The following is a 10,438-nucleotide window of genomic DNA, read 5'->3' on the forward strand; positions in this document are numbered from 1 at the left end:
ATATGTCAGGCAAAGTTTAAAGTAACGGATACGATAAAATATGATTTAGCAGATATGCTAAGATATGAATTTTTGTCTATACACTATTCATGCAATCAATGCAGCAAGATGTGTCTTAGACTAAAAATGATAAGCAGGTAATTTCCTGAGGATGATAAGTAGTTAATTTTTGACACAAAATGATAAGCAAAACTTTTGACATGCAGACACGGTCGATGTCCAGACTCACTAATGCATCCTATCGACTTATCAGTTAGACACACTAATGCAGACCTGGTTCACTAAGACCACCGCTCTGATACCAACTGAAAGGACCCGTTCATATACATTATAAACGATTCACAATAGTTGATTACATGTATTTGACCTCTATATGATACATTTTACAAACATTGCATTCGTTTTTAAAAGACAAACTTTCTTTACATTGAAAATTGACAGGCATGCATACCATTTCATAATATCCACTATCCAACTATAAATTGATTTAATAATAATCTTTGATGAACTCAATGACTCGAATGCAATGTTCTTCGAAATATGCTATGAAAGACTCCAAGTAATATCTTTAAAATGAGCAAATGCACAGCGAAATATTTCTTTAACACCTGAGAATAAACATGCTTTAAAGTGTCAACCAAAAGGTTGGTGAGTTCATTAGTTTATCATAATCATTTATTCCATCATTTTAATAGACCACAAGAATTTCATTTCCAGTTCTCATAAATATACGTCCCATTCATAGAGACAAAAATAATCATTCATATGGTGAACACCTAGTAACCAACATTAACTAGATACATATAAGAATATCCCCTATCATTCCAGGATCCTTCTTCGGACATGATATAAATTTCGAAGTACTAAAGCATCCGGTACTTTGGATGGGGTTTGTTAGGCCCAATAGATCTATCTTTAGGATTCGCGTCAATTAGGATGTCTGTTCCCTAATTCTTAGATTACCAGACTTTAATAAAAAGGGGCATATTCGATTTCAATAATTCAACCATAGAATGTAGTTTCAATTACTAGTGTCTATTTCGTCAAACATTTATAATAGCGCATGTATTCTCAGTCCCAAAAATATAAAGGGTAAAAAGGCAAATGAAACTCACCATACTGTATTTCGTAATAAAAATACATATAACGTCATTGAACAAGTGCAAGGTTGGCCTCGGATTCACGAACCTAAATTAATTATATATATTTATGTGTTGGTCAATATTTGTCTAACAAATTAGGTCAAGTCATAGTGTACCACAATCCTAATGCTCGAGACTAATATGCAAAAGTCAACAAAAGTAAATTTGACTCAAAATAATTTCCAAAAATCTATACATGATTAATATATAGTTTAAATATCGTCGTTTTATATTTTTAAATATTTTTTAAAAGATTTATTAGAGTAAATAATATAATTTATTTATTAATAAATAAAATTTTATATTAAATTTATATAATAAAATATACTTTTATATATATTAAGTAATAAAATTTATAGGGTTCATTTAGTATCATAAAGATAATATGATAGGTATTATTAAAGTAAGTTATTACACGTAGTAAAATATGTTTGTATCACATATTTATTTGATAAAATAATATCTATAATGATAGTAAGTAAAAGTTGTATTATTTTGTAATAATAATTATTATTATAAAAATATCAATATTTATAATTACTAAGATGACAGTATGATAAAACGATAATTCTAATTATGATAACTTTAATATTTACGATAATTTTTAATATTATCCTTAAAATAATAATTCTATTTAAAATAATAATATTGATATTTTATAGTAACAATGACATTTCTATTAAAATGATAATTTTTGTTAAAATGATAGTTTTAGTACTAACGATACTTTTAATAATAATAGTAATGATAAAAATAATAAGAACGATAATTTTATCTAAATCAATATCTTATAATATTTTAATTTCATCATGATACTCTTACTCATTATTTCCTAATCGTTTTGTTTAATAGCTTTTAACCGTCTTTTATATCATGTTCATAATAATGATAATAATAGTAATCAAAATAATTAGGTGTTACAAATATTTGTTTTAATTACACTAATATTAATAATGATAGTTACTATAACATTATTAACGATAATACTAATAATTATCTTAATGATAATATAGTAATAATAATAATAACAATAACAATAACCATTTTTAAATAATGATATACATATTAATAATGATAATAATAATAATAATACTAATAATAATAATAATAATAATTGGATAATAATAATAATACTAATTATAACTTTAATGATAATAACGATAGTAATAATAAATAAAAAAAATTAACAATTTTTAATGATAAATCCCTTTTATTGATAAAGATAATAATAATGATAATAATAAGATAAAACTAGAACCACAATAAAAACGACGATAATAATAATCATTTTTAATAAAAATATCGAAAATTCAATTGATTCTAACTTCTAATCCGTTCATCGAAACCATTCGATATCTAAAGGAAAAGTTCTTAATTTTTCGCTAGCTTTCCAAGGACATGCATATCTTATACCTTATCTTAACCGTAAGTGTAACTAATTCAAGATTCAACCTAACCTGTCTAAGGGTAATATCAAAAGTACAAGCATGCATAATCCTAAATACTCGAGCACTAGTTAGGGATACACTATTTGTATGTAAAAGTTAAATTATGAGTACTCACATATCAATATTGAGATTCAATATTGCAGGAAAGGTACGTAGACGCAACAGAAATGATAAACACTATATTGACCTCACAAGCATACCCATGAACCATACTCAATCACCTCCATAGCTATAACCCATAATTTCCTTAATCCTATCCTACTCGAAAAACAATTTCGAAATCACTCGGACAGCACTCCGTCGTAATATTTTATGTATACTAATAATATCTTGAAATAATACAGAGTAAATATATATATGTAAATCGATTGAGAGAGTTTAGAGAAAAATATTTTCAAGTTTCTATGAAATAATGAAACCTATTAAATTCTATTTATAATAGATTTTTGAATTATTAAAGTGAATTATTAAAGTATGAATTATTAAAGTGGATTATTAAAGTATGAATTATTAAAGTGAATTATTAAACTATGAATTATTAAAGTGAATTATTAAAGTATGAATTATTAAAGTGAATTATTAAAGTTAAAGTAAAGTAAAAATAAAGTAAAGGTAAAGTTTAAGTATAGTAAAAGTATAAAACTATGTACGTATAATACGCGTATAAATATATATAATATTAATTTAAATCGTTATATATATTTAATAAAATAAAATATAAATATCGTTATCTTTATCATACTAGTTAAGTAATGAGTTGTCAAAAGTGGTTCTAGATATTTATAAAAGTTATATACGTTTTAATAATAAAGTTCTTTTTAAACTGAAAACGTTTTTGTACGTTTGAAACTAAATAGATCAATCGAGTCTTTATGAGATTCAATCTTCCACTATCCTTTGTCTAGTTCTCAATGATTGACAATTTGTTCTTATTTATAAATCACTTTACCATTTTTCGAATATTGTTAAAATGGAAAGATTTCTCAAATCAACGTGGGCTTTTCAACAGAGACTTGTAATCATAATTCAATATATCTGATAATTCAATTATTTGATCTTATCTTCTAATTACATTGATAAATATTTTGAAACAGATACAATCATATAAAGTATTTAATATAATATTTTGTTTACGTTTCAAGTTATAATATATATACACATATACATATATAATCATATTCGTTTAATGATTCGTGAATCGTTGGAACTTGGTCGAGGTTGAATGAATGTATGAACATAGTTTAAAATTCTTGAAATTTAACTTAACAAATATTGCTTATCGTGTCGGAAACATATAAAGATTAAAGTTTAAATTTGGTTGGAAATTTGCGGTGTCGAAAACATATAAAGATTAAAGTTTAAATTTGGTTGGAAATTTCCGAGTTGTCACAATTACGAGACTGTTGGTCATTACGTAACCTTTATCCTTTTGACGATGTTACAACACATTGTCTTACTATCGGTTACAACGGTTATGTGTAGTGACCCGAACTTTTCCATGTATATATATATATATATATATATATATATATATATATATATATATATATATATATATATATTAAATGAAATTGTTATTTACATGATTAAGTGTTTCCAACATGTTAAGCAATCAAACTTGTTAAGACTTGATTAATTGAAATAGGTTTCATATAGACAATTGACCACCCAAGTTCACCGGTGATTCACGAACGTTAAAACTTGTAAAAACTATACGATGACATATATATGGTTATATATATATTTAAAATGATTTTATTATAAGTATGTATCTCATTAGGTATTTTAACAATGAGTTATATACATAAAAATGAGACTATTAATTTAAGAAACTCGAAAACGATATATATAACGATTATCGTTATAACAACGTCTTACTAGGTACATATGAATCATATTAAGATATTGATACACTTGGTTAATTATGTTAAATGATAATTAAATATATTATTAAGTGTATTAACAATGAAATACATATCTAAAAATAAGACTACTAACTTAATGATTTCGAAACGAGACATATATGTAACGATTATCGTTGTAATGACATTTAACTGTATATATATCATACTAAGATATATTATATATCATAATATCATGATAATATTACAATTTAACATCTCATTTGTTATAATAAACAATGGGTTAATAACATTCAATAAGATCGTTAACCTAAAGGTTTCAAAACAACATTTACATGTAACGACTAACGATGACTTAACGACTCAGTTAAAATGGATATACATGTAGTGTTTTAATATGTATTCATACACTTTTAAGAGACTTCAAGACACTTATCAAAATACTTCTACTTAACAAAAATGCTTACAATTACATCCTCGTTCAGTTTAATCAACAATTCTACTCGTATGCACCCGTATTCATACTCGTACAATACACAGCTTTTAGATGTATGTACTATTGGTATATACACTCCAATGATCATCTCTTAGCAGCCCATGTGAGTCACCTAACACATGTGGGAACCATCATTTGGCAACTAGCATGAAATATCTCATAAAATTACAAAAATATGAGTAATCATTCATGACTTATTTACATGAAAACAAAATTACATATCCTTTATATCTAATCCATACACCAACGACTAAAAACACCTACAAACACTTTCATTCTTCAATTTTCTTCATCTAATTGATCTCTCTCAAGTTCTATCTTCAAGTTCTAAGTGTTCTTCATAAATTCCAAAAGTTCTAGTTTCATAAAATCAAGAATACTTCCAAGATTGCAAGTTTACTTCCAAGTTTTCTAAATCCATTCCAAGTAATCATCCAAGATCAAGAAACCTTTGTTACTTACATTAGGTTATCTTTCTAATACAAGGTAATAATCATATTCAAACTTTAATTCAATTTCTATAACTATAGCAATCTTATTTCGAGTGGAAATCTTACTTGAAATTGTTTTCGTGTCATGATTCTGCTTCAAGAACTTTCAAGCCATCCAAGGATCCTTTGAAGCTAGATCTATTTTTCTCATTTCCAGTAGGTTTATCCAAGGAACTTGAGGTAGTATTGATGTTCATAACATCATTCGATTCATACATATAAAGCTATCTTATTCGAAGGTTTAAACTTGTAATCACTAGAACATAGTTTAGTTAATTCTAAACTTGTTCGCAAATAAAAGTTAATCCTTCTAACTTGACTTTTAAAAACAACTAAACACATGTTATATATCTATATGATATGCTAACTTAATGATTTAAAACCTGGAAACACGAAAAACACCGTAAAACCGGATTTACGCCGTCGTAGTAACACCGCGGGCTGTTTTGGGTTAGTTAATTAAAAACTATGATAAACTTTGATTTAAAAGTTGTTATTCTGGGAAAATTATTTTTATTATGAACTTGAAACTATATCCAAAAATTATGGTTAAACTCAAAGTGGAAGTATGTTTTCTAAAATGGTCATCTAGACGTCGTTCTTTCGACTGAAATGACTACCTTTGCAAAAATGACTTGTAACTTATTTTTCTGACTATAAACCTATACATTTTCTATCTAGATTCATAAATTAGAGTTCAATATGAAACCATAGCAATTTGATTCACTCAAAACGGATTTAAAATGAAGAAGTTATGGGTAAAACAAGATTGGATAATTTTTCTCATTTTAGCTACGTGAAAATTGGTAACAAATCTATCCCAACCATAACTTAATCAACTTGTATTGTATATTATGTAATCTTGAGATACCATAGACACGTATACAATGTTTCGACCTATCATGTCGACACATCTATATATATTTCGGAACAACCATAGACACTCTATATGTGAATGTTGGAGTTAGCTATACAGGGTTGAGGTTGATTCCAAAATATATATAGTTTGAGTTGTGATCAATACTGAGATACGTATACACTGGGTCGTGGATTGATTCAAGATAATATTTATCGATTTATTTCTGTACATCTAACTGTGGACAACTAGTTGTAGGTTACTAACGAGGACACCTGACTTAATAAACTTAAAACATCAAAATATATTAAAAGTGTTGTAAATATATTTTGAACATACTTTGATATATATGTATATATTGTTATAGGTTCGTGAATCAACCAGTGGCCAAGTCTTACTTCCCGACGAAGTAAAAATATGTGAAAGTGAGTTATAGTCCCACTTTTAAAATCTAATATTTTTGGGATGAGAATACATGCAGGTTTTATAAATGATTTACAAAATAGACACAAGTACGTGAAACTACATTCTATGGTTGAATTATCGAAATCGAATATGCCCCTTTTTATTAAGTCTGGTAATCTAAGAATTAGGGAACAGACACCCTAATTGACGCGAATCCTAAAGATAGATCTATTGGGCCTAACAAACCCCATCCAAAGTACCGGATGCTTTAGTACTTCGAAATTTATATCATATCCGAAGGGTGTCCCGGAATGATGGGGATATTCTTATATATGCATCTTGTTAATGTCGGTTACCAGGTGTTCACCATATGAATGACTTTTATCTCTATGTATGGGATGTGTATTGAAATATGAAATCTTGTGGTCTATTATTATGATTTGATATATATAGGTCAAACCTATAACTCACCAACATTTTTGTTGACGTTTTAAGCATGTTTATTCTCAGGTGATTATTAAGAGCTTCCGCTGTCACATACTTAAATAAGGACGAGATTTGGAGTCCATTTTTGTATGATATTGTGTAAAAACTGCATTCAAGAAACTTATTTTGTTGTAACATATTTGTATTGTAAACCATTATGTAATGGTCGTGTGTAAACAGGATATTTTAGATTATCATTATTTGATAATCTACGTAAAGCTTTTTAAACCTTTATTGATGAAATAAAGGTTATGGTTTGTTTTAAAATGAATGCAGTCTTTGAAAAACGTCTCATATAGAGGTCAAAACCTCGCAACGAAATCAATTAATATGGAACGTTTTTAATCAATAAGAACGGGACATTTCAGTTGGTATCCGAGCGTTGGTCTTAGAGAACCAGAAAATTTGCATTAGTGTGTCTTATCGAGTTTGTTAGGATGCATTAGTGAGTCTGGACTTCGACCGTGTTTTCTTTAAAAATGATTGCTTAACATTTTTGTTGGAAACTATATATTTTTAACATATGAATATTATGTGATATATTAATCTCTTAACATGTTTGATATTGTGTGATAGATGTCTACCTCTAGAACAAGCCCCATTGACTTACCTAATAATAATGAAGAGTCAAATGTAAATTGGAATGATTCGTGGACTGATTCACAAGTTCCCGAAGAGGAACCGGAAGAAGAGTCGGAACCGGAAGAAGAATCGGAACCTGAAGAAGAATCGGAACCGGAAGAAGAAATAGAACCAGTGGGGGAAATAATAAAATGGTTAAGTAGAAGAAAATCCTCAACCAACCGACCAAAGTTAATTATGGTCAATGGTGTTTCCGCCAAGGAAGCAAAGTATTGGGAGGATTACCAATTCTCCGATGAATCGGATCCCGACAAGGATTCCGATGATGTTATAGAAATTACCCCAACTGAATTTAAAAAGGCAAAAGAAAATAATAAGGGAAAGGGCATAAAAATAGAGAAATCTAATTCCAACCCCGATGAACTTTATATGTATCGTCAACCCCCGAAGTCCTTAAGTTGTAACAATGACCCGGGAACCTCTAAACCACCAGGTTTTTCTAAACCAATGTGGACAACGACGGCTCGTATTAGGGGAACATCATATATCCCTAGAAACTTGGCAAAACGAACCAAAACCGAAGAAGAAGAAACAAGCGAGTCGGAATAAGATAGTTGTATTTGTGTGGTGTAATATATGTAATATAGTGTGCTTATGCTTTATGATATATGTAAAAAAAAAATTGCTTGTATTAATAAGTATATTTTTTTTATGAATCTAACTCTTGTCTATTTTACAGTATAAAAACACAAAATGGATAGACAACCCAATATTTTAAGAGACCTACCCGGAGACATGATTGATGAAATCTTGTCTAGAGTCGGTCAGAATTCTTCGGCACAACTATTTAAGGCGAGATCAGTTTGTAAGACATTCAAAGAACGTTCCAAGAATGCCTTGGTTTATAAAAGGCTTTCGTTCGAAAGATGGGGGATATCACATTGGGAAATCCATAAGTTACGATGTGTTTACTTTGACGCATATATTGCGGGGAACCCAAATGCTATTTTACGCAATGGGTTAAGAAATTATTTTGACTCAATATATCCGAATATTGGACTTCGTGATTTAGAAAAAGCGGCTAACATGCAACATAAAGAAGCATGTTATGCTTACGGATTAGTAATGTTCGCTTCTCACCAAAGTGAGAACAAGAACATCGGGCTACAACTATTAAACAAAACGTTCCCACAAGTGACGGAGTCGGTAATTGGGGTAAGAAATGAGGTTTTTAGATTGTTACGGGACTGTTGGACATTACGTAACCCTCGTCCCTTTGACGACGTTACAACACGCTGTCTTATCAACGGCCATAACGGTTTTGTTCCACAAGACCAAGGATGGGAAGTAATCCTAGTAAAACCAGAATGCATGACTTGTTTCTGGACGTATGAATTACGTGTCTTTATTGCCTTTGCTGAACGACTTGTGTACTAGCTAGAATTATCTTCACAACCATCTTGTATCAAATTTATTGTGTTCTATATTTCATTCTATATGTAAAATAAGCGGTATTGTAAGTTTGTAAAATATTGTGTAAAAGTTTGAACGCGAAATATTATTATAATCAGTTTTTCATATAGAATTGTAGTAGTTGAATTGTATATTAGCTACGAAGTATGAACTTAACGGGTAGGTACTACCCGAATTTAAACTTATAAAACGCTAATATGAAGAAAAAGCTTTTATAAATGAGTTCATATTATGCTACGAAATACTATTAACTACTCTTAATATTCTGTATAATTAACTTGTTCCATTTGACTATTTTGAAGGAAATGGCACCGACTACTCGACACACCGTGAATATGAATGAAGAGGAATTCCGTACTTTTATAGCTTCAAACATAGCCGCAGTACAGGCTGCTCTACATACCAACAATAACCTTGGATCTAGCAGTACATGAAATCGTGTAGGATGCACCTACAAAGAATTCACTGCCTGCAAACCTTTGGAATTTGATGGAACCGAAGGACCGATCGGATTGAAACGGTGGACCGAGAAGGTCGAATTGGTGTTTGCCATAAGTAAGTGTACTGAAGAGGACAAAGTGAAGTACGCTACGCATACCTTCACAGGTTCTGCGTTAACATGGTGGAATACCTATCTAGAGAAAGTGGGACAAGACGATGCGTACGCACTACCGTGGTCAGCATTCAAGCACTTGATGAACGAGAAGTACCGTCCCAGAACCGAGGTCAATAAGCTCAAGACAGAACTTAGAGGGTTACGAACCCAAGGATTTGATATTACCACGTACGAAAGACGATTCACAGAATTGTGCCTATTGTGTCCGGGAGCATTCGAAGATGAGGAAGAGAAGATCGACGCGTTTGTGAAAGGATTATCGGAAAGAATCCAAGAAGATATAAGTTCACACGAGCCCGCCTCCATACAACAGGCATGTAGAATGGCTCACAAACTAGTGAACCAGATTGAAGAAAGAATTAAAGAACAGACTGCTGAAGAGGCCAATGTGAAGCAAGTCAAAAGAAAGTGGGAGGAAAATGGTGATAAGAATCACCAATACAACAACAACAGCAATTACAACAATAATCGCAACAATTATCCCAATAATCGCAACATCAATCGCAACTACAACAAACGGCCCAACAACAACAACAACAACAACAACAACAACAACAACAACAACAACAGCAACTACAACA

The sequence above is a fragment of the Rutidosis leptorrhynchoides genome, chromosome 7, assembly GCF_046630445.1.
Source record: "Rutidosis leptorrhynchoides isolate AG116_Rl617_1_P2 chromosome 7, CSIRO_AGI_Rlap_v1, whole genome shotgun sequence".
Taxonomy (NCBI): domain Eukaryota; kingdom Viridiplantae; phylum Streptophyta; class Magnoliopsida; order Asterales; family Asteraceae; genus Rutidosis; species Rutidosis leptorrhynchoides.